Source organism: Theropithecus gelada, chromosome 10 (assembly GCF_003255815.1).
Source record: "Theropithecus gelada isolate Dixy chromosome 10, Tgel_1.0, whole genome shotgun sequence".
NCBI lineage: Eukaryota > Metazoa > Chordata > Mammalia > Primates > Cercopithecidae > Theropithecus > Theropithecus gelada.
Genome location: NC_037678.1, coordinates 54,079,513 through 54,105,939, shown reverse-complemented (window position 1 = coordinate 54,105,939; position 26,427 = coordinate 54,079,513).

Genomic DNA, 26,427 nt, shown 5'->3' with positions numbered 1-26,427 from the left:
CCCTCTAATCACGTCCTGGTGTCTTGAGATCGCCTCCCACCCACCGCCCCCACCGCGGGGCCCTGCACTGGCTTCTCCAAGAAGAAACTGGGAGGCTGAGGGGCTGACCTGCGGGGAGACCTTTCACTCAGTCCCCGTGAACCTGCTGAAGGTTTCACTTATCTTTAACAAACATGCCTCTTTGCATGTCTGACTCTCTGTAAGGAGCATGTGTTACTTTGCTAAAGAAGGAAAACATCACTCCAGACCACCTGTGTGTTTAGCAAACACCAATTCCCAGCCCAGAGCAGTGGGTTTGCTGCTGCAAAAAGCGAAGGCTCAAAACCCGCATGGAGCCTTCAGAGGCCGCCTGGCCCCCACTCACCCTTCAGAATGCACTCACCGGTGTGTCTGGGGCTGTTTCTTCTTGGTGTCTGCTGTCAGGAAAGAGAAGACGCGGGGACACCAGTTGGGAGTTTAATCCCATCAGACCCAATCCTCGGTTCTCTGTGCCCCTCACGTCACCCCATCGAGATGCCACTGGGGCTGAATGAACCACGAGCTGCTGCCCCGAGCAGGGAGTCGGATCCACCCTTGATCAGATGGTTGAAGCTGCGCATGCCCTCTAGGGCCCTGCATAGGGGTGGGGAGTCACGCCTCGGTTTCATCTCACAGCAGGGATGACCCCTCACTGGGCAGCCCAGCTCAGACCTCAAGGGAAATAGACCCGGGGGAAGGTGGGTGGAAGGACGGGGCCCCTGGTGGGAGGACTCACAGGTGAGAGACCCCACCCACTCGGGCGATTCACACCCAGGGTCTTTGAGGCCCTCGAAGGAAAAGTTGGTTCACAGTGAACACAGGTCCTGCCATCCAGGGTCACAGTTATCTGTAGCAGGGACAACCACCCACTACAGAAAAGATGAATTTAATAAGGCAGAAACTTTAACTCAAGATGAATTTTGTATTCACAATGTTCCTTAGGCTGCCTGATGGAGTTTAAATGTTGTCAAATGCCTTTCTAAAGAGATTTGGTTGTTTATTGCTCTTCTTCAACCATCGGTGCCGGGAAATGCAGGAGACACTGCAGGAGGGGAGCTGAGTTCACAGTCACCTTCACCTTCCCTCCTGCAAGGCCAGGCCCCCTCGCTACTGCTGCTAACCTAGATCCATTTCAGTGAACTCGGAAAACTCACATTCTCGTTCAATGTGATTTCAGATTTATACATGAATTAAGTGTGGTGTCTAAAAATGAAGCAATGGGAGTGTTGGGAAAAAATATTCTCAGGAAATGGGTATCTTGTGCTCCAGCCATGTGGTCCCCAGTGAGCAGGGAGGGCCAGTGCTGAGTTCTCCAGGACAGAGGGGGTGCCACAGGCCATGCCCCATGAGCCAGAGGAGAGACTGACATGAGTTGGAGGACACCCCTGGTTTACCCAACCAGCACCTGCTGCTTCTTCTGGGTCCCGAGCCCCCTTTGCAAAAGCCACCCCTCCCCAGCTCTCTGTCCACAGGTGGAGTGGACCTAGCTCTGTTCCCTCGGGGCAGGGCTTCTGTCACAGACCAATGGTAATCCATTCCCCAGTGCCAGAGAGCACATTGCTTCCCAACATCTGAGGAAAATCAGGGCTCTTCTTGCAAGGAAGTAGGATATCCAAATGTTGGGGTCTACAGCAGCAATTAACCAACTAACTGTAAATTACAGTGGAACAGCCCAATGCCTTGGGAATGAATGAGTAACGCACTTGCAAAAAGACATATAAATATTCCATATACACTTCAGAGCCCTCTTTTTGGAATTTTTGACAAGTCTGAAAGTTTGAATTTTCATTAGAGCCATGATTCCTACATAACATCAGGATCCATTCTCCCCAGGATACACTTGAGATGCCCATCAAAATGCCCTTCTGAGAACATCTGCAAAAGCAGGTTTTCTTATGCTTCTGTCTCTCTTATCTTGCATTGGGCAACACCAAGTCATGTTAAAAAGATTGTGCCATTTATAAATGAGGTAACTGAGGCCCAGAAAGGGAAGATGGTCTGCCCAGCTCTCAGAAAAGGTCTTGGGACCTGAACAGGTGCATCTTGGCTCGAGGAATTTCAGTGATGCTTTAGCATTCCCACCAAATGTCACAGGGACATTAAACATGTCCTTGTGTTGGCAAGAAACTTGAAGCTCATTCACAAGAAAACATGATGGATGGACCATGATTGCATCTTCAAGCTGTGCCTGGATGTCTTTGATCTTCTGATAAGAATCTGTTTAACCTGAATTATCTGGGGCACCACCCAGCTTTCCCTTTCTTGACGTATATTGGTTCTCGGGAACACTTGGGCATGAAGTCACATTTGCATCTAAGCTTTCTGTTTGTTTTCTTTTACCCATTTGAATAAGGAGGAACCAGGGACATTTAACAACCTGTTTCCACTTGTTGGTTCCATGATAGTAATGACTACACAGGATATTTAACACTTCACCATCACAAAGACTCAATTTCATATGTGAATGAGTCATTGTCAAAGGGTAGGAGGAGAAGGTGGGGGCCTGCCATGATTTCCTCACACCTCTTAAATGGTTTCTCATTTCATATTGATACAGATCAGGGACCATAGATCATGTTGACAAGCTCATCAATTACCTGCTACTCGCCAACAACACCAAGGTCTTGCTTTCTTGGTGGGGTAGTTGATCTTGATTGCTGAGGACATCTGTGAACTTGAAATTGTGTTTATCTCCCTGAGACCTTGAACTTGAGAACTTCCTTCCCCACACAGTGGTACAGATGGCGTGCTTGGTGTGAGTATTGTCGAGGGACATAAATTAGAGCAATTGGAGTTGGGAGAGAAGGAAGGATGCTTTGCTAATTGCAGCATCATTACAGGGCTTCCTAGAAGCTAAAAGAGACACAGTGTCAATAGTGAAACCCCAGAAGTAACAGACAGTGTCTATCTGTGCAGAGACCGGTGACTGCATTTGGAGCCAGAGGTCATTACCACAGGCAATTTACAGGCTCTATGACTCTGCAGGGGACAGAAACTCACTCTGACATGCAACAATATGTTAAAGTGGGCATTTTATTATTTTTCAGGAGCCATAATTTTCAAAGGATGACTTTGGGGATCCTTTAAGGAGGATAATTGATTACCTGACAAAGAACTTGTAGCATTTCCTCCTCACAATGGAAGAGAGAAAAACAGCAACAGTCAGTTCTTTTGAGCAGAAAAGGAGCGTTTTTCAGAGAAAACATTGCAAAGTTTATAACAATGGGAGCCCGAGGAAACACAAATACATCTTGCCTTCTTGACAAACAAGATTTAACTAAGACAACCTTCCTGCTGGAAAATCAGGTCTTGCCTGTGCCGTGCAGGGAAAAGCGACAGGCTTAGGAGTGAGAATCTCCTTGAAATGCGGTCCTGTGTCGGCCTCTTAATTATTCATGAGCATCCTTGTCACTAAATTTCACTGCTTCGCCTATTTTTAGTTAATTTTTTTTACTCCAAATGTTATTTGTGTTACTTCATGAAATAGTTAATGCGTCCATAATAGGCACAGATGAAACGGAGAGGCTCGTGCTCACCCCTGAGGAATTCCAACAGTGTGGTTAGCACTTTGCAGGCAGGCCAGGAACTCTGCCGTGGGAAGCGGGGGTCTGAGAGCAAGGTCAGCGACACCATCTTGTTCTTGGGACTGAACCAGAGGCAGGGCAGCCAGGAGAAGCCCCGGGACCCGGTCCCTAGATGTTCACCATGGGCAGGCAGCTGTTTGCAGGGAGATGCCTGAGTGACCCCCCAAGTTCCTCATGAAAACCTACAGCTCCAGTAAAATCTGCACTTCCCAGCGTGGGCTGCTTCCCACTGGATGCTCCCAAAGCCAGATGCGTTCATTCTGAACCCCTGGCACTTCCCTGGATAGGCCCACGTGTTTCAGGAGGGTCCTGACCTGGCTCTCAGACTCCCGCTTCCCATGGCAGACTTCCCAGCCAAGCATTTCCTGAAAATCAGTCTTCTCAGATTTTCTTCTGAAGTGTGGCCAAGGCCGTAAAACAGAGGTCTCCCCTCCCACCCAGGTTCTTACCTGTGAGACAGGCCATGGTGGGAATGGGGAGGAAAGGGTCAGCCCTAGACAAGGAGGCCCTCCCATGGGGACGTCCAAAGAGAAAGATCAGACCCATCACACCACAGAGGCTGCCCTTGGCCCTCAGGATGACGTCCAAACCCCCACGGGTCCCTGCCCCCCTCCAGTCGCACCTTCCACCACTCATCCCTGTGTCCACTCAGTCATGGCCACACTGGCCTCTCCGCTGGCCTTGGACAGACCAGGCTTCCTGGAACCTCAGGGCCTTGGCACATGTTGTCCCCTCCTCCTGATATGTTCCCCACCCCCACCCTGATCCCCACCCAGTTACCTCCAGGAGCCTCGTCACCTATTAGGTCTCAGATGGATGTCACCTCCTTGGGGAATTCTCCTGTGTCCTCAACACCTCCTCACCCTGGCCCAGGGCCCAGGTCAGGTCCCCCAAGGCCCCTCTTATCACACTGTTGTGTCTTTTCTTCCCAGCCAGGACCACGTGTAATGAAACAAGGCCATTGTTATCTGAGGACAACCCATACAACTAAAAAGCCCATTCAAGATAAATTCAATTAAATTGAGTACCAAAGTTTCACAACAAATGCTTTGTGATTTACTCAACAAATATTTACCTTGGATTCACTTTAGGCCAGGCGCTGTTTCCCGTACTCCATGTGTATTAAATCATGTACTCTCCAAAACACAGGCACTACTGCATCACCGCCCCATTTTCCAGATGAAAACACAGAGGCACAGAAAGGTGGTTGCCCATGTAGAAATCGGCATCATCAGGACTGGATCAGGTCACCCTGCACCAGGGCCCCTCCTCTCAGCTATATACTTGCCACTTCTTCTAAAAAACAAAATAAAACAAAACAAACAAACAAAAAAAGGCCCAATGAGGGTTTTCTCTAGAAAAGTAAAGTTAAATGTGATGAAAATAAGTTTTTATTTCCTGTCTAACGTTTGGGTTATAGTGGCAGATGTACCCCAATTCTTAAGCAATCAAAGCATGAATCAAATACTAATCTTTTTGCATATTTTTTTCTGATAAAACTGTAGCCACAGTCAACCTCTTTCCCCCCAGGTTTGAGTTTTGCAGCCTGATCAAAGGAGTCATTTTCAAAAACCCTCAGGGGCTCCAGAGCCTCCACCGGGGCCTCTCTTCCCCCTGGCATGGTCTCCATTCCCTTTGGGAGATCCTGCTGGATTTGAGGAGATCCTCACCCCTGCTGGTTCCACTTCTTCAGCGTTCATCAGTCTACATGTTCCAGGTCCTCACTGTTGGACTCTGTGGGTGACTCAAGGAATGCTTCCTATTGCATGGCGGGATATACAGGCTCACCCACAGCCCCTTGGTGAACCCATCCCATATCTGCTGTGAAACCCCGAGTAGCGACCGGACTGGTCATTCACACCCAGTGGCGTGCAGGCAGCCAGCTCTGAGAACCAACGGTGAAATGTTCAGAAATTTTGCTAATTAGTTGTTAAACCTCTGATAGTTTGAAATCAGCCATGTTGGGAGTATTTACACCAGGAAAACTGGGCTTTTCTTGACCCTAAAGTGCTGGTTTATCAACCCAGCACTGAGGTTATATCACACGTACAGCCCTGACGTTTGAATGGAAACCACCGTTATCCTATTTGGGGTCCCTTCCCAGTAGCTCCCATATCCAAGATCCCAGCTTTCTCTTTCTCTCTTCACCCACTTTGGATTGTGAGTCTCAAAACCATTGTGCTGAAACCACTTCTAGGCATCAGCACTGCTCACTAACAGCACACCGGCCTTTGTTCTAAGACAGGGATTCAGCAGTTACATAGATGTGCACTGAACACTGAGCTGTCCTAGGTGCTGAAATGATTTCATCAGGCGCAATCAAGAGGCTGCCTAGTCCAGGAATCTCGGACATTTGACTGGCTGAATGCACTTATTGGAGAAGGAAAGAAGTGCAACAGTTTGCAATAAAATAGGCCTCTCCTTTGTCATCCAGGGACACTTACAAAGAAGCAACAGTGAACAGTCAGTACTTCACCCAGATTCAAGCAACACATCCCAACCCATGTGGTATCCTCACTGTGACACAGGAACAAAGTGGGATAGGAGTTCTCTGGCCACTTGCCTCCCAAGCTCATCCATGGGAATGCACCTTGGTCCCAAGCTGTCAGGGAGAACCACAAAACCCCCCTCAGCTGGCAGGAAGCTGGCCCCACCCTCTTCCCCATTCACCCCCTTTCTCCCCTCCTCCACTGACACTCCTTAATTCCCTGGACTGTCCACTCCACCCCAGACCTTATCTCTTCTGCCCCCACTGTGGCGTGACAGCCAGCCATTCCTCCCTAGTCCAGAACTGTCCATGAGGGTGAGAGTCTTCCTCGGGAGCATCTTCTACTCAGGGCTCACCCCAAGTCCCCCAGGGGTCTCCAGTACTCACTGTGAAGCAAGGAGTGGAGCACCCTGATGGGGAATGGCCCTGCCAGGGTCGTGTCCCACAAACTGTGTAAGAAGCAAAGGAGATAGCACCTGCTTTCCAAGGCCTGCCCAATGGGCCAAGATTCAGCTTAGGTAAGAGGGCCAGGCTGTCCCTATCCATGTTTCAGCTCAAGGGACACAACCCTTCCTGCTACAAAGCTTCCTTTTACAAACAGATAAACTCTGGCCAGGACTTCTAAAATCTTTATATTCAGGTAGCTTTTGGCCAATCTTTGGTGAATTGGTTTAATCATATTTCTTTACTGGAAGTCATTATCTGAGATGAGCAGTTTTTTACTGGGGCAGGTTTGTGACTTCAATGAGCCTTGCCTTCTTTGTCTCTTAAAGGTCACCATTGGAAATAGATCAATAATATAGCAGGAAGTACCTAGTACAGTGCCTGGCTCAGACATTCTATCAGCAGCTACCTGCCTTCAGTCTGTCCTCCTCTCTCCCTGTTTTCTGCATTATCTCTTTCTCTTGTATAAAAGAGACAACTTTTCTTCAAAGCTGTCTAGATTTTATCCTTTGGAAGTTCAAAAACATTGGTCAGTTACCCATGTCATAGTGAGGCAGGAGAATAGGGAATTGGGGTAACCAAGGGTTAAGACATAAAGAACAGCAGGTGCAGCCAATTTTAGGCAAGATTAGGCAGCACACAGTCCACACCCTCACTTCTGCAATAATGAGACAGAAGGTTCCACTTCAGCCTCTGATTGGTCATGGGCCAATCCTTCATAGGGTGTATCCAATCAGAGGCCTCTAAAAAAGCACCTAGAGGAGTTACCAAATTCTTTTAGCTTAATAAAAACCCATAAAGAACATTGTAATTGGTGCTGTTGAGCAACTTGCTTAAGCCCACTCCCGCTCTGTGGAGTGTACTTTCACATCAATAAATCTGCGCTTTTTTATTTCGTTCATTGACTTGTTTTTTCTGTTGCTTTGTCTGTGCATTTTGTCCAATTCTTTGTTCAGTGTGCCAAGAACCTGGACAACTCACAGTCAGGACTTTCCATCTGGTAACAATAGCATTAATTGCAGTAAAAGGATGAGTTTTCTCAGGGCAGGCTAAGCCCAGCTGCCCACAGTCCTGACCACAATACCTGTCCCTTCTGATGTTTTTTTCATCTTATTTTCCCAACTTCTTAGCTTTAAAAAATGTCAGCTATTCAGAAACGTACACAGTAGTACAGTGAACATCACGTACCCTTCACATAGCTTCATTAACTGATAACACCATATGTGTGGGTCACCTATTTCCATGAGCATTATTTAAAGAAAACTGTGTGTGTGTGCATGCATGTGTGTGCACAATTGTGTGTGTATTTTTCCTTTTCTGGCAGAACTATTGGAAAGTATGGTGCAGAGGTCGTGATATTTCTCCCCTAAACACTTCAGTGTATATCTCCTAAAGAAAAAGACAATTTCTTACATAATCTCAATGCTATTTTCCCACCCAAAACATTTAATATTGATGCAGGAATATAATGTAAAATACGGTCCAAAGTGAGAGCTTTTGTTTTCAATTCAGCATCCATCTAGGACCACCCTGCATGGCTTGCCATGATTCTTTCATTCCCGGCAATGTAGGACAGTGAGTCCATCATTTCACCTCCTGGGATGTTGACGTTTTTGAAGATTCCAGCCAGTTGGATTGTACCAGAAAGCCAAGAAGTGCTCAAAAGATGACGGAAACTGGTCAAAAGGAAACAGAAGCTATAGTCAGAGGACTTTCAATGGACAAATGTAGAAGTATTTGAGCATAAAAAATATATGGAAGAATGAACTCATTGAATTTTTTAAAAAAGAATCTATGAGTTCATAGTGATACTAAAAAAAGCTGATTGGAGCCAGGAAGAATTCTTTACAGAATAACACCAGCTGATATGTATGAGGAATGACGGAATTTGAAAATGTTACAGTTGACTCATGTGAGGACCATCTGTGGATGCCAAAACCATTGGGGGACAGATTTTGAAGAACAGGATATCCACAAGGTCCCAAAGCATCACCACATATGTTGCTTGGCAAATACACAAGGGAAAAGGATCCTTTGCAATAGAGAAATCTGATGGCCAGCACTTTAACCGAGTGCTCAAGCTCAACACGAGGAGTGAACAGACATCACAAGCCTCGCTCTGGCTGCGATGAACTGGGCAGAGCCTCCCTCTGTAGCAATCCTGGCCAAGGCATTCGGCCTGCACCTCCCCAGGGAAGAAGCAGACTCAGGCAGACTGTGGCCCTTCTTCAGGCCAGCAACATGGGCTCTTGTCTCACCTCACCTGGGTGGTCCACAGATAATTCTTGCTTTGAGCTCTGCCCCCTGTCTGGCCCTGTGCTGGAGCTGCAGATACAGAGAGGGATGATTTGCCTTCAAGGATGGGAAGGATGCTCAGGAATCTGTGTCCGGGGTCTCAGGCACTTGGACAGCTTCCAAAACAACTGTGACTCCTCTACTAAAGGAAGGAACGAAAATGCACATATCTGTTGTTTCTTCTCCTGATCAAACCAGGTGGAACCGTTTAGAAAAAAATCTGTTGTTAGAGGTGCACTCAGGAACGATTTGTGGGCTCTTGGTCATCCTATCAAATGAGACATTGGATGAAATAGGGACCAGTATCGTCACTCTGCCATCAGGATTCGTGACTGCAACATCAAAGGGCAGTTGTAGAAGCACTGGAAAAGTACCCAGTGTAAAGGGAGCTTTTATCAGTATTCTGAGCCCCTCTCCATTGCTGCTGCTGTTGGAAAAGCCAATTTGGCTGTATATAGTAGCAACAGGCTTCGGAGTCAGCCCAGAAGCAGCAGGAGGTGGAGTCTGCATCAGCCAAATCAGGGGTGACTTTGCCTGGAATCTGGGTTCTTTAAAGGTGCCAAATATTCATCTCAGAAGCCTGCAGAGGCAGACCAAGGAGGTGTCACTCACTCAGGGTATATTTAAGCAGGGCCAACTGTGCACCAGGCACAGTTGTAGTCTCTGGCCACAGCAAAGAACAAAACGGACAAGGACCGCTGGCTTCAGGGAGCTCACGACCCTCAGAGGGAGACAGAGGACAAGCAGGTGATAGCCCAAGAGAGTGTGCAAAGCAGACACTTGCGGCGCTGCCTGGGTCCCGCAGGCCTCACCATATTTGCCCTGCAATGGGTTCTTGCTGCCCCTGCTCTCCTGCGGGGCCTCCTCGGGCTGCAGGAGCCTTGTGGCCTGGGAGTGGAGTCCTGGGAAGCTGCTCTGGGTGAACGGAAGCTGGTGGGGAGCAGACCTGGCTTCCTCGACTCTCCAGTGCACTCCTCTGACGCTGCTCCTCAGCGTCTCCCTGAGGTCTCCAGTCAGCTGAGCACCAACAGCCCATGGTGGGCACCTGCTCCTTATGCCACCAGAATGGGCATTTTTTCCTTCCCGTTTCCCTCCCCGCCATCTTGCCCGAGCTTCCTGGGGACTTCTCCAGATGAACTGAGTCATGCCCAGTCTCAGGGTCAGCTTCCGGAAGAATCCAGCTGAAGGCCATGTGTAACACGCAAACTATGTCAGATGGTGGGAAGTGCACTGGAGAAAGACAAAGCTGGGAAGGGAGGGGGTGGCAGTGGGGGGCTGTGATTGCTCATGGACATCAGAGGAGCCCCCAAAGAAGGGGGCCTTGCAGCAGGTGCCCAGGCAGTGAGGGCTCAGCTGGTGGATGTCCCGGAGAGGAGCATCCCAGGGCAGCCAGGACAGAGGGTAAGACCCTGAGGTGGGGAGCTCCTGGCCTGTCCTAGGAAGACCAAGAGGCCATGTGACCAGAGTGAGGGGACACGGGAGAGAAGCAGGAAAGAGACCAGCAGGTGGAAGGCACCAGAGGCTCAGGGCCCTGTCGACTGGGGAAACGCTGTGGCTGCAGAAAGTGAGGCTGGAGACCCGGGCTTGGTGCAGGGCGTGGCTGATCTGAATTGTTGAATAGAATAGACTGTGGTGGAGGCTAGGCAGGGAGACCAGGGAGGCCCATGGTGTGATCATCCTCCGAGAGCAGCCAGGCAGGAGCAGGCAGGTGGGCGGAATGCAGGAATCAGTTCATGTGGACAGCAGAGGGATGGAGGTGCTGAGTGGTCAGAGGGTGGGTGCCAGGAGAGGAGCAGAGCTGGCCATGTCGGCCTGAGCACCTGGGCAGGAAGAGCCACCATCACGGAGGTGGGGGGTGAATTGAGGAAGTGGAGAGGAAAACCCACTACTATCTGAGTTGGAGAGAGCCCAACCACAGCTGAACGCATGAACCTGGACATCAGTTAAAGGTCTGGGCTGGACAGAGAAGTAAATATTTCAAAATAAAAATAAAAGTCAAATCAGGTCAAAATCCCCAAACTATGTCACAAGATACTTTTTTTCAATCTTGGAACCCTCCATCTGTGGAATACATAGACTTGTGATGCAAACTAGGAACCAGATGGGGACTTGTGCTGTTGGAGCTGGACTCCATGGATCCTCCACCGTAGCCCCCACACCAACCCATTGCTCTTGCCCCAGGATGGGGTCTCCAGAAGCAGAGACTGAAGTGAAGTTTTTAGTTCAAAATATTTCTAAGGACCAACACTTGTGAAAGGTACTTGGTGGGAAAGGGCAGGCTGGGCAGGGGAGAAGTTGATCTTCAAGGCAGGCCTGACATCCCCTCTGCAAACTTGCAGAGGTTCTGAAACAAATATTGCTTGTGGGAGTCAACCTATGTTGGGCCCAAATTTCCAGGCTTTTATTCCCTGACTGCCCCAGCCACCAGGAGTGGGCTGTCCTGGAAAGGTCATGACCATGGACAGGAGGGCTTTCTAGAGCTTTATCCCTTACATTTAAAAAATGTGCAAGAAAATCTAAGATATTACAATTATAATCTAGAGAGATTGATAAGACTTTACAAACCAAGATGGATAATCCTGATATTTTAAAAATTGAAAATACAAACATTTGAAAATTTTGTACATGAAATGATTATGTAAACAAATGATATAAACCTGTACAAGTATTTATAAGTGAATACTAGACAATGAGCTAATTTCTGTAATATACAAATTCTTACAAATTGACAAGAAAAAGAGGTGATAGCTATAAAGAGGTAATTCACAGAAGAGCATATTTCTGCTCTTGATCTGCTAGAAATGCATCCTGTAAAAATAAAAGTACCCATACCTTATCCTAAAATGCACAGACGTTTACTGCAAGTGTTGTTTATAGCTTCCCAGAACTGGAAACAAAACACATTCCTATTACAAGAAGAATGGCTGAGCATTTTGCAAGTATAGCCACCCAATGGAATTTCCACAGCAATTGTAAAGAATAAACTTTGATTTAGAGCTATATAAGATGTCTTGAAGGTATATCAACAAGGAGCCAAGTGATAAAATCAAGATGTAGAAGAATGTTAGTTATGGGTCTATCAATTCTGGTGATTTCTTTAAGAAACTAACTTTTACCTTTGTTAATCTTATCTATTAACTTTCATGTACTATTTCATTTACCTCCGCTCTTCTCTTTACTTACACATTTTGTAGATACGTATCTACACATTAATTCTACATACTTCTGGTTTACTTTGATTATTTTCTAGTGTCTTGAAGTAGAATCTTAGGTCACTGATTTTTTACCTTTCTTTTTTGTTATAGTACATTACATTGCATTGAAAGCTATAATTATTTCCCTCTGCACTGCTTTAGCTGCAGCCCCCAAATTTTGATGTTGTATCTTCATTATCATTTGGCAAAATTCCCTTTCAAAATAAATTCATTTGAACAAAACACTGGAACAAAATATGAAGCAAACCATAGTTCAATTGGTGCGCACATTTAGCCAAAAGATCCTCCCTCCTTAGCCGAGGTGAGAGCATCGTTTGAGCCCAGGAGTTCGAGACCAGCCTGGGCAACATGGTGAGACCCTGTCCCTACAAAAGAAAAACAGAAGTTACTAGGGTTTGTAACCTGATATTGTGACATTAGTTGAAAGAGCCATTTTACTTCAAAACTGGTTAAAGAGGTTAAAAAATATGTTCTATCTGTAAAGAGTGAAACTGAAAGCTCACTGAGAATCCCAGTTGAGATTCTGGTATTTTGTTTGTGTGCTTTACTTGGAATTGTCCACCTTATGTGCTCACAATGACTGGGTGTCCTCCATTATCTGTACAGCTTTCTTTTAGTAATAGAACCCCTGTTAATCAGCACTTTAGCTGGTGCATAGCAGCCCAGGAGAAGGACTGCCATTTCCAGCCTTCCTTGCAGGGAGGTGTGGTCAAGTGAGTAAGTGCTGCCCAGTGGAATGTGAGTACAGGCATGGCGCCCCTGCCAGGTTGTGCCTAAGGAGGAAAGGGTGTGCCCAGCTCTTCTTTTCTCTGTTCTCACTGGCTGAAATGCAGACATGGGTGGGGCATCTGGACCAAGTGAAGGAAGCCAGTGGCCTAGGGATAGTGAGCAAAAAGAGAGGGAAACTGGGTCCCTCAAAACTTCACAAACTAGAACTGGCACACCAGCTCAGCTGTTGACATGAGTGAGAAATACACTTCCAGCTTGTATAAGCCACTGTCTCTACCACAGCAGCCAAAGCTAAATCCCAGTGGATCTGGAGCCCAGAGACACCAAGTGATGACCTATGGATATTCTGATCTGGTCTGTGGAGATTGGGTTTCTCTGGGTATTTTCTATACAATCAAACTCAATTGAGGATAAATATGCAGGTTTTAGAGCTGTTAAACATAAACTGGGCCAGAAATAGAAGGAGCTGATTTGGTGGGTGGAAAAAATGAGTCCTAAACAGATGGAATGAATTACTCACCAAAATTAGAAGCATGTTTCCTACAATTTGCATATTAATGGTCTATCCCAAACACAAAGTGAAGGACCACAGGCCATATCTGGCTAGAGGATGTGATTAGCCCACAACGCTCGGGTCTGTACAGTTTGTTTTCAACATTAAAAAAATGAGGCCAGCTGCAGTGGCTCATGCCATAATCTCAATACTTTGGGAGGCCAAGGTGGGAGAAACACCTGAGCCCAGGAGTTCGAGACCAGCCTGGGCAACATGGTGAGGCCCTGTCTCTATAAAAAATAAAATAAAAAATGATCTGGGAATCGTGGCGTGTGCTTATAGTTCCAGCTGCTACTCGGGATGCTGAGGTGGGAGGATCGCTTGAGCCCGGAAGGTCAAGGCTGTGGTGAGCGGTGATCGCGTCACTGTACTCCAGCCTGGGTGACAGAGTGAGACCTTGTCTGAAAAATACATCTTTTTAATATTAAAATATAGATTTCCATCTTCCTCTGAAAAATCAAAGACACACAAACTGGATGCCCTTTTTACTGGGTGACTCATGGCCTGAGGATGTCATGGCCGCCTCATTGAACTGGCCAGTGAGCCTAGACTTGCCACAGTCCTCACCACCTGCTGTCCCTCAACAGAGAAGGTGAGAGTCATCACTACTTATTACCTCTCAGGCTGCTGGCCTTTATTTTCATCATGAAAACAAATCTCTCTACCCACCTCTCCATTATATATAAAAAAAAAAAAAAAATAGATGGAGAGCCACGTGTTTCAAGAAATGTAGGAGCATATATTTCTTTGTGAAAATGAATCCCCCGGGTATTTACTATGCAAACAAATATATTTGTGTTGAAAAAAAATACACTCAGCAGGCTTCCCTCATACACATGTCCCACCCGGCCTCTCGAGGCATTTGAATTAGGACCCTGCTGCCCACAGTTTGTAGGTGTAGTCTCCATCCTCCTAACCACAGCTCCCCACAGCCACAGCAGAGTTCCTGCAGCCCCTTCATTCTTGGGGAGCGGTCCTGCTCACATTTTCCAGATGACATCATCCCCGCGGGAGCCAAGTCTCTATTTGGAGGCGTTTTCATTGACTCTTTGTTTTTTCCTTCTTAGACCCAGGAAGTAACCCAAGCAATGTGTGCTTTTCCAACACGTCAACACAAACAGCCGCTTCGCAAACTGAAGAGGCACATGCTACTGTAATCAAACGGCTGCTGTTGAAATACTCAAGTAATAGACAAAACCCTTCATTTGGGAGGAAAATTAATTGTACACAAACAAGAGCACATTTCATCTCGAATTAAAGTATTTGACATTCCTTTGGCAGAGAACCCTTCAGCTGTTTCTTTTCTTTTTGGCGTTAAGTCTTTCCTTTTCCATGAGAGATTTTCTTGGCAAACAGGGCCAGCCTTTGAGGTCCCAGGAGGGTTCTGCTGTCACTTCCCTTTATTGGTCATTCTGTGGCCTTTGTTGATGTTTTACTTGCTCCAGCCCATCTCTAGCCATGACTCCGTGACAGTCTCACCCCAGCCCTGTCCCTTCCTACAAGGTCCCGACTCCAGCCTTTAAAGAATAAAAACTGTCCCAAGTCCATGATACGCTGCCCTCCCAATGCCTGCGGTGGTCTGAAGTAAGCGAATGATTAAACATGATGAATAACAGAGCAGAAGATACAGCGAGGGAAAAGAGCTCACTTTAGCTGCAACTCTGAGATTTGTTGCTGAGTGCCACAAATAATGAAATCATCAATCTTCCCCGAACTAAAAAAAGGAATCCACCACAGCAAGTTTGAAAAGGGCAGGGAGGAAAAGTCTTGCCTCCTCGTTGGAGCAATTTGTAGCCTGGTTGCTCTGTGATCTCGCTGCCCAGTTAATCCACCCAGGCACTCTGGGAACTGTGCAGAGGGGACATCCTTGCCCCCAGAGGTCCTTCCTGAGGCGAGAAAGGGGTCACCGACACCCTGCCCCGCCTTCTGCAGGGTTCAAGTTGTCCTCACTCTGAAACTTGCTAACTCGCTTAAGACTTACCCCCTCAGCCCAGAGGAGGAAAGGAAGCCAGCCGGTCCCTGCTCCTCAGTCACAGTCACACTTAGTTGTTACTGACATAAAACACCTCCGGTTTCAGCAGTTTGCTGGGAACATCTCGGTAGCACTCTCCCTGGAATCCTGGAATCTGGGATGAGAGTGCATTTCAAGGCTGCCGGAATCTAGGACACACTTTCAGAACCTTCCGCCATGCTAATGCCCCAACTGTTAGCATACAGTCAGAGTCTCTGCATCAGCAGCAGATGACCTCACCCTACTCCATGCCCAGAGGAGCCTGGGAGAGGCAGGTTTCAGCTTTCCCACCTCTGCAGCCCAGGAAGCCTGTGGGTTGGAGGTGCCCACCCACCACGCTCAGCACACGCTTACACCTTGGACTGGAGTCTGTTTTCCTTAGCACAGGCCCAAATCACTCATGCCCCGTTCCTGGCCCTACAACCACTAGAGCATGTACTGTAATCAGCACCAATGTCTTCAAACTAGGATCTTTCTTAGATTCCAAGGAGGTGTCTTGAGGTCTTCCACATGGCCAGGGGAAAGACAGGTGGGCTGGATTCCCTTCCCCCCAACTTCCATTCCAACCCCAAAGGCTCCCCTTTTCTTGGTTTTGCAAATTAGAGCTCAATATAAGATTCTCTTTAACAGTGAGCATTTGGGGGCTAAAAAGATGTTTGAACATAACCCATCTGCCTCATCCTCCAATAGAAAAACTGCTAAGTTATATTACACAGTTTCCCAAACTGTGGAAAGGTCTCCACAAAGATGATTGGGGCTCTTAATAGATGACCATTGTCCTATTGTCTGTTTCAATTGTATAAAACAATTTGATGAGTATTAGAAACAAAAAGTAGCTCATCAAATACATGATTTCACTGACACTATTGCCTAAGAAGAATTGATAAGTAAACTGATTTTTTAAAAAAATGTTTTCATAATATTGGAGGCAGCATATGCAAATGACGAAAGTCATGAAGGTAGCTTGGGAATGTCTGGGGTTGAGAACTCTGTTGCGGTAGGAAAATCTGAGGCTGGGAGCCTGTGGGCTGGGATAGACACCCTCCCTCTGCACCTGCTGGCTGTGTGGCAGTGGAGGCACTGCATGACCTTGGACTCCAGCTCCTCGTGTGTAACATCATGAGGCTGCCATGGCTATGTGGGCTCCTCTCCCTCAAAGGCAAAGATCAGTCGGGTCATGGATGCCAGGGTGGGGCCTACATAAGATGCCTCCCAGTTCCTGCTGCTGAGACCTCCTGGTAAGACCCTGGACTTGTCCTCTTTCCTCCTGGTCCCCAGCCCCTCCTGTGTCTGAGAACTCCACACAGAGGCAGCCACTACATTCCTGTTTGGATTGAATTATACAGCAGCCTCTTGCAGCCAAAGGGCCCTAATGGATATAAATGGATCTAGATGGTCCCATCATCCTGGATCGTGTCCCAGATCCTGTCCCTCTGACCTTGTCGCGTGGCTGTACCTTTGTATGTCCTGGTCTTCCTCTCTCCTCCTGGGCCCCCTTCCTCACTCTCCCACCTTCTCTGCCCAGCCTGGCTCACATATCAGCTCCTCCTGGGAGACCTCCCTGACCTTTCTTCTATGGGCTGCATGGCACCTGCTCCCCTGGGCAGGCTCACATGCGGCCCTGCCTCCTCCTGAACAGACCCACCACAGCAGGGTCTGGGTGGGTCACCTCACCCAGCTGGGGGCTGGGGGACCATAAGTCTCTCCTCCCTCTCTAGACGGGGTGCTAGACACCCTGCTTGGGCTCATTTGGCCCCACAGGCCCCATCTTTCTGTCTGAAATTCTATTTCCCCTGACACCAATGTCTTTGGGTTTGTAGCAAGCAGCTTGATCACCTCCCAGCAAATACACGGCCACAGGATGACTCCACTGATACCTGTGGGCTATTGCAGCACACATTGCATGGGTTGAGGGGCGAACATCATGAGTGTGGGTCTCGCTCAAGCTTTGTTTTTCACCATGAGAACATTCTAGAGAAGGCCTGGAAGCTTGCAGCATCTGCCAACATACTCTTAATTATAAATTCATCACAGCTCATAAGTGCTACGTTTGGAGCATCTCCATAGGAACAGTGTGAAGTGACCTCGGATTTGCTCTCGACTCCTTTCTCCCTCACATCACTTCCAACTGATCAGAAAATCCTGCTGGCTCTATTTTCAAAATCAGGCCTGACTCCCACCACTTCCCCCCACCTCCACCGTCCCACCCTGGACCACCAGGCCATCCTCCTCTCTCGCCTGGAATATTCCGGAGCCTCCTCACTGCCCCCACCTCCTTCTCACGCTCTATGGGGCCATTTCTTCCATGACAGCCACAGGGCTCCTGTTAAACCCATTGAATCACATCCTCCCTCTGCTCAAAACCCCCCAGCGGCTCTGTCATGCTTGAGTCAAATCAACACTCCTTACCGTGGCACGAGGCCTTGCACACGATCCACAATCTTCGTAACTCTTGGACCTCATCCCCAGCCTCACTTCCCTCTGCCCTCTTACCCAGGCCCACCGGCTCCTCAGTGACATTCCTGCACCCCATGCTCAGCCCACTCAGGTCCTGCTCTCTTTGGAACGCTCTCCCCTAGACGTCCCCATGGCCCACATCTTTGCAGAGTAGCCTTTCCTGACTTTCCCTGCAACTGTCTATTAGGGTGAGAGTCACCCCAGTTTACCCAGGACTTTCCCAGTTTCAGCCAAAGCTCGCATTCCGGGAAAGCCCTCAGCCCTGTGCAAACCAGAACAGAACTACTGATCACCACCTGGTCTCTTCCCTAAGCTGTGTGCTACTTACTTCTGTTTGCAGGTCCATGTCCAGCCCGCTCAACCCTGCCTTGGGCCCCTGAGGGCTGGCCTCAAGGGACTGCCTCAGCCAGGCTCCTGGCCTCTGGCCTCACCAGGAATTTGGCTAATGGGAGAGAGCAAGAAGTAGTTAGGGCGAGACGTCGATTTCCTGTGCTCCCACACTGCTGGACGGCAGTTCCTGCAGTGGCCGCATTGCCTGATACCCATGGCTGCGCTTGGGTGTCCTTTTTCTAAGGTTTCAGTTCAACCCGTTTTTAAGAATGCTGCCCCACCCCCTTCAGGCCTCAGGCAACCAGGGCTTGCTCCTGGGGGCAGCACCACCCCCATGGGTTCTTGTAACCCTGTCCCACCCCGTCAGCCATCTCTTCCTTAAATTGTCTTCGAGGTTTCAAAAGAAGACATACGAAAGGCCAGCAAACATATGGAACAATGCCCAACATCACTAATCATCAGAGAAATGCAAATTCAAACCACGGCGAGATACCATATTACACCAATCAGAATGGCCACTAAAAAATCAAGAAAGAACAGATGTTGGTGAGGATGTGGAGAACAGGGAACCCTTCTCCACTGTTGGTGGGAATGTAAATTACTGCAACCTCCATGAAAAACAGTATGGAGATGTATTCAATCCAGTTATCCCACTGCTGGATGTCTACCCAAAGGAAAAGAAATCACTGTGTCAAAGATACCTGCACTTGTATGCTTACTTCAGCACTATTCACAATAGTGATATGAAATCAACCCAAACGTCCATCAACAGATGATTGGATAATGAAAATGTGGCATATATACTTTCTGCCATAGTATTCCTAAATGTGAAATACATATGTATAGCATTCAATAGAATAAGAATACTATTCTGCCATAAAAAAGAATGAAATCGGCTGGGTGCAGTGGCTCATACCTGTAATCCCAGTACTTTGAGAGGCCAAGGGAGGCAGATCATGAGGTCAGGAGTTCGAGACCAGCCTGGCCAACATGGTGAAACCCCATCTCTACTAAAGATACAAAAAATTAGCTGGGCATGGTGGCGTGCACCTGTAATCCCAGCAACTCGGGAGGCTGAGGGGGGAGAATCGCTTGAACCCGTGAGGCGGAGGTTGCAGTGAGCTGAGATAAAGCCATTGCACTCCAGCCTGGGTGACAGGGCGAGACACTGTCTCAAAAAAAAAAAAAAAATCATGTATTTTGCAGCAACATGGATGAAACTAGAGGCCATTTACCTTAAGTTAAATAACTCAGAAACAGAAAGTCAAAACCGCATGTTCTCACTTGCAAGTGGGACGTAAATAATGTGTACATGTGGACATAGAGTGTGGAATAATACACATTGGAGACTCCAAAGGGTGGGAGGGCTAGAGCAGGGTGAGGGCTGAGAAATTCCTTAATGGGTACAATGTACGTTAGCGGAGCGATAGTGACACTAAAAGCCCAAGCTTCACCACTATGCGGCATACCCACATAACAAAACTGGACTCCTGCCCCTTGGATTTATACAAGCAAATAAATAAACTCTTCAACCACACCTTGGTGATTGAGCCATTTGTGTCCTGCCATTTGTTCTCTGACAGGTACACCTGGCTATTTGTTTCCTTTCATAGTCATTATTAAGACCTGAAGTACTAGAGAATGTCATCAAATCTAAGATGCCAACAACTATAAGATGCACCATTATTTTACACACTGCTGAGAAAGGAAAAACACTGATAAACTACGACACAACGTCACTAATAAGATGCACTCCAATTTTAAATATTAAAATGTGACAACAAATGGTGCATTTCCAAATCAACAAAATATATTATGAATTGTGCTTTTTGTCTACCTCCTCCCTGGGAGTGTAAGCTCCCTGAGGGCAGGGATGTTGTCTGATTTCTTCCCTGTTGCATCCCAATGTTTGGCTCATGGTAGGGGCTCAAGAGATACTTTTTGGATAAAATAACATCCAGTCCTCCATGAGCACTCCTGTTTCTTGGGATGTAACCCTGGCACACAGCACACTGAGCCATGGTAGAGCACTTAACCACCTTCCTATGACAATTTAGAAATGTTCTGTCATCCTCTTTCACCACTGAACCTTCCAGGACCAACTCCATCTTCTCTCCCAGCCTGAGCCAGAGGCTCGACTGAAGGTGGGGACTTCCAAGCTTCACTCTCAAGGTTTCTGTGAGCTTTGCCCTTCCCCAGCCCCAGTGCTGTTGCTGGTTAACTTTCCTGCAGTCTCAGACACCTGTGAGCCAAAGTCTTACAGAAACAAAATGGAAATGTACATAAGAAAGAGCCCTTGGGGATTTGCAGAGGCAACATTCCCAAGGCTTAATCACATGGAATTGTTCATCTAGAGCTTCTTCCAGCTTGATGTGAAAGGATTTAAACCCCTTCCTTCAATTTTATTTACCAGCCTGCTGTGGGGATGTGTGTAATTCTTATCTCCGTCACAGTTTATGGAGTGCCCATACTAAGGAGATAACGTCCCGTCCCTCTGCGCCTGTCTTAGGGAATTAAACGGCTGCATATCTGTTGCTCCAACTGCATGGGAGTCCACAGTCCTCCCCAAACCCCACCTCGAGCTTTTCAAGTAATGGGTTTTGATAAGAGCATAATAATCACCATCTTCTTTCAGTTTAAAAATGCAGTGCTGGGTAAAATAAGGTTTCTAGTAAGAGCAGAAAACATGGGAATGCCGTGGATAAAGTACAGACAGAAACGAGAGATAAGGGAGGTGGGGAGATGGGAAGCTCTGGGTGAAGATAGGATGGGGAAGGGGCGGGGAGTGCGGACAATAAGGAAACCTAAAGCTGCCAACATAATTAAGATTGCCTGAGCCAGGAGACACATGGGGCATTTTTTAGGGATGTAAGGTGTGAGAGATCATTAAACTAAGTTACCAGAGCTTCTAAGAGACAGGGAGAGTAATTGAATGAGAGAGGCCCTGACATTGCAGAAAGTCTAAATTAATTCTTTTCTTGGCTGCTCATGCGGGAGGATGAAGAACCAGTTGCCAGAAATAAAAGATAACCAAAATATTTTTTAACATACGCAAAATGAGTGTGTGTGAGGGGGAAGTATAACTATATAGACACAGAGAGAAGAGCAAGAGAAATAAAGAAGTGGAGAAATGAGGGGTGCAGGGAAAGAAACCCTAATAAAGGGAATTGAAAAAATTATTCATTTTTTGATCTTACAGTGGGAGTTTCTGTGACACAAATACACTTGAAAAGCCACCTTCGACCTGCCTTTTGAGCCATAGCTGATACTTACCTGATGCAGGGCAGGTAAGCCCCATAGTGGGACTTAGTTCAGGAGGGTTCTTGGCTTTGTGCAAGAAAGAATTCAAGGGCAAACCGGAGGTAGAAGAAAACAGCTTTATTGAAGAGCCAGTGTTACAGCTCTATGATTGCTCCTGCAGAGCAGGGCTACCCCGTAGGCAGACAGGAGCAGCTCAGGGCAGTTTTGCAGTCATATTTATACCCACTTTTATTTTTTTTGTTTGTTTGTTTTTGTTTGAGACAGAGTCTCACTCTGGTGCCCAGGCTGCAGTGCAGTGGGCCATCTCAGCTCACTGCAACCTCTGCCTACTGGGTTCAAGTGATTCTCCTGCCTCAGCCTCCCAAGTAGCTGGGATTACAGGCATGCACCACCACACTCAGCTAATTTTTATACTTTTAGTAGAGATGGGGTTTTGCCATGTTGGCTAGGCTGGTCTTAGACTCCTGGCCTCAAGTGATCCACCCGCCTCGGCCTCCCAAAGTGCCGAGATTACAGGTGTGAGCCACCATGCCCAGCCTTATACCTACTTTTAAAAATATTCAGATTAAAGAGTGTTTTATGCAGAAATTTCTAGGGAAGGGATAGTAACTTTTGGGTATTCAGGTCATTGCCATGGAAAGGAGTAGGAACTCCTGGGTGTCGTCATGGCAATGGTAAACTGACATGGCACACTGGTGGGCATGTCTGATGGAAAGCTGCTTCCACCCAAGCCCGTTTTAGCTGGTTTGTAATTTGCTCCAGTGTCTGAGCCCCACCTCTGGAGTTGAGTCCCGCCTCCTACCTCACAATTTCAGGTCCCAGGCTTTGCAGGAACCACAGCAGCCCCTTAGAGCTGACAGGGAGCCAGGGCCACATTGCCCATCCTTTGTCTTGTGAGGCCACACTAAGGCCACAGTGCCCATCCTTTGTCCTGTGAGGCCACATTGCCCATCCTTTGTCCTGTAAATCCTACATCCTCACTGCCTGCACAGATGCCCCCAAATCCCCACTCCAGGGTGAGTACAATACATTCCAAAACCGCTCCCTGCTCCCTTCTCCTACTCAGAGCTTCACAAATACCAGAGTATGAAATCTTTGCACAAAAGAAACATGGCACTAGGTAACATTACATCCTATACAGAGTCTCTCTTGGTTCTTCCAGTTACCTCAAAGAAAACATATTGATCTGGTGCTGATGTGCCTCTCCCACCTCTCCAAGCCCAGCTTTTCATCCTTTCCAACAAAGAAGGAGAAGCCCCCAGGTGTACTGCAGAATGTGGCACCTCTGCTTCAGTTTGTTTTTATTTTTACAGTTACCTTCCTTCCCAGCAAGAGATGATGGTTTCACATTTACTCTGGATGATATAAGTGTTTCTTTCAAATAGAAGTTGCTTAGTGAAAAAAAAAAAATGGATTTATTTAAAGAAAGCTATCAGAGATCAGCAAAGTACAGCCCTCAGGCCAACTGCCTGTTTTTGTAAATCAAGTTTTCCTGGGACACCGCAGTGCAGATCTGTGTATAAATCGTCTCTGGCTATGGCTGTCTGGCATTATGACAGCAAAGCAGGGCACTTGCAACAGAGGCCATGTGCCCCACAAAGCCCAAAATATTCACTCGCTGGCCCTTACCAGAAAATGTTTGGCCACCCCAGGAGCAAAGGATCATCCTGAGGAAAGTGGAGACAGTGGCAGGAGAATGATTTAAATTGAGCAAACAGGGAGCCCTGGTTAAGAGCTTGGACCTCAGGGTGAGACAGCACAAGGCTGTATAGACCAGTAAGTCCCTTAATATAAGGCTGTATAGACCAACTCCCCTATAGACCATTGAGTCCCTTCTCCTGGAGGATCCTAGGCTCTCTCATCTGTAAAATGGGAAAACAGGCCCCACACGAGGCTCTTGTGCAGACTGGTGAGATACTGCGTGCAAGGCATAGGTCTGTGCCTGCTGCAAGGTAGACAGCCAGTAAGTGGCCACTTTGAGTATTACCAGGGCAGGAGGTGAGAAAATCCATTTATCACCAGCTGAGATGAGAATTGCCCAGAGAAGAACTATTCAGACTTGAGTGGGGATGTGGAGGTGAGGTCAGAGGGAGGAGGTAGAAGAGGATGGGGTTGCTAAGCAACACATCCAGATGCTGGAGGTGGCAGAAATGGCCAAGGGACCGGGGCACAGATAAAATTACCCATCTGTGTTGCTTCAACATCACCAGTAAAATCTTTCCATCACATCTGCCAAGAACGTGGAATCTGAGAAGACTAATAACAAGGAAAGGCCAGGAGTGGTGGTTCCTGCCTACAGAGCTTCAAGAGGCCAAGGTGGGATGATTGCTTGAGGCCAGGAGTTCAAGACCAGTGACAACAAAAGGATTCAAACTCTGTAAAATATTTAAAGAGATTTATTCTGAGCCAAATATGAGTGACCATATTAGGGGTTCATGACACAGCCCCAGGAGGTCCTAGAACATGTGCCCAAGGTGTTGGGCTATGGCTTGGTTTTATATGTTTAAGGGAGACATAAGACATCAGTCAATACAGGTAAGATATATAATGGTTTGGTCAGGAAAGGTGGGACAACTCAAAGGGGATGGGGGGTGGGGCTTCCAGGTCATAGGTGGATTCAAAGATTTTCTGATTGGCAATTGGTTGAAAGTCCTAACTTATTACCTAAAGCCCTGGAATCAATAGAAGGGAGTGTCTGGGTTAAGATAAGGGGTTGTGGAGACCAAAGTTTTATCATACAGATGAAGCTTCCAGCTAGCAGCCTTCAGAGTTCTAATCAGACCTAAAAAGGTGCTAGACTCTTAGTTAATTCTCTCCTGGGTCAGGAAATAGACCTGGAAAGGGAAAGAGATTCTCTACAGAATGTAGATTATTCCTACAAGAGACAGCTTTGCAGGGCCATTTCAAAATAGGTCCAATAAACATATTTTGGGGTAAAATACTTGAATTTTTTTCAGAGCCTGCTGTCATTTTGTGATGTGTCACATTGCTACAAAGAGTCATTTGTCAGCCTTTAGGTCTCTGCTTTAATGTTAATGCTGGTCAGCTGTGCCTCAATTCCAACAAGAGGAGGGTATAACCCATTTCCATCATGCCCTGAACTCTCGTTCCAGGTTTATTTTGGAATGCCCTTTGCTGAGAGGAGGGGTCCATTCACTTGGTTGGGGACCTTAGAATTTTATTTTTGGTTTACACCAGTCTGGGCAACATAGTGAGACTCTGTCTCTACAAAAAAAAAATTTTTTTAATAACAGGGTATGGTGGCACACACCTGTAGTCTCAGCTACTCAGGAGGCTGAAGTGGGAGGATCACTTGAGCCCAGGAGTTCGAGGCTGCAGCGAGCTGTGATGGCACCACTGCACTCCAGCCTGGGTGACAGCAAGACCCTGACTCTAAGGAGACAAAAACAAAAAAATACTAGAAGGAGCCCACGCCATGCTTGGATGTGTCAACCTTAAATAATGAGATTCAGAAATTATGACTAACTATAGTGTTCGTTTGAGCTCATAGCTTGAGGATGATCACCCGGAACCATAGATCCAAGTCGCCCTGAACGTGCATGATAATTAGCCAGAGTTACAAGTGGGTTTTTAAGGAAAAAAGAAGAGGCACTTTCTAAGTTGTTCACCAAGAATTTGCATTAAAATAACATAAACCATTGACTGGCTATACATTCTTCTTTGTATCACAGACTCCAGGAACATCAAGATAATAGGTGAGGTAGCTAGTCAGGACCAAAATGCCTTTAAACTATTGCTTCTGGGCATGGGGCCAGAGGTGTGACTGAGGTTTCATACTCATGTCTCCCTGGACCTGATAAATTCTGCATACCTAACATAGCTCAGATTTCTCTGGGCTATCGTTTTTCCTAAGATGAATGGACTCTGCAGAAACAAGAAGGGCAGCTACAAGAAATAATGTGGAGAGTAGGAGCTCGGCAGAGGCCAGAAATGAGAGCTGGAAGGAGCAGGAAAAAATGTCAGCTTCATGCTGCAGAAATCTTGAGGATAGCTTTGGACATCTGGACAGTCTACATTTGGGATTCAAACACCTGGTTTATGATGAGATTCTGTGGTCCTTTCAAGCCGGAATTGTTGGTGACCTAAACGAATTTATTGTGAAAATAATAGGATCAGGTAAGCCACTCAGGACCCTCAGGCCATAGATACACAGACAGGGGGATGTGTCCTGCATTCCATGAACACAGGGGCTCTGACCTCAGCTGTTCATCTCTCCACGAATCTGTTTTTTCCTTGAGCTTTTGCTGAGATTATGCCTGTATTTGTCAGTGTTACCATCATTTCATTTCACCTGGATATGCTACAAAAGCAAAAGACTATTATTTGGAACCTGGGTTTGGGGTAAATATTTACCTTGTTAACAAATTCCTCCCTTTGGTCCCCACTTCTTCCTGAGTGATGCCTGAAGCAGTCCCTTTCTGGAACCCTCCAGTTATCTGCACCAATAAATCCCTTTTTCCCTTGGACTGTGGGGTTGGGTTTTCCATCGTTCAGCAAATGAACAATTCCTAATTTATGGAAACCAGAGGTAGGTACAATTACCCTCCCAACGTTACTGAACCAAAGCTGGGTCTGCTCACCTGGTGCAGCAAAGTCAAGCACTGACACTGAGGTTTGTAGCAAGAGAAAGAAGGCTTTAAGGTAGGGCACCAGCAAGGAGAATCAGGCAGCTAATGCTTGAGACACAAGCTCCCTAGTGGCTTTTAAGTCAGGGTTTTTAAAGGCAGGGGTAAATTTCAGGAAAGAAGTTGCAGGCAAAATCATAAACCAATACATGAATGTTACACATTGGTCTGCCTTTAAAAGGCAGGATATTTTGGATTGGGGGCTTGAAGGTCACAGGTGGATTCAGAGATTCTTTGACTTGCAATTGGTTAAAAAAAACAAGGTTTGTCTAAACTACTTAGGGTCAGCTGAAAGGAATGTTAAGTTTTGGCCTATAGTTGTGACTCTCTACAGGCCCCTCAGGAAGAGATTTAGAACAAAAATGGGGGTCAGGTTCAGTCCTCAGTTCCCCTTTA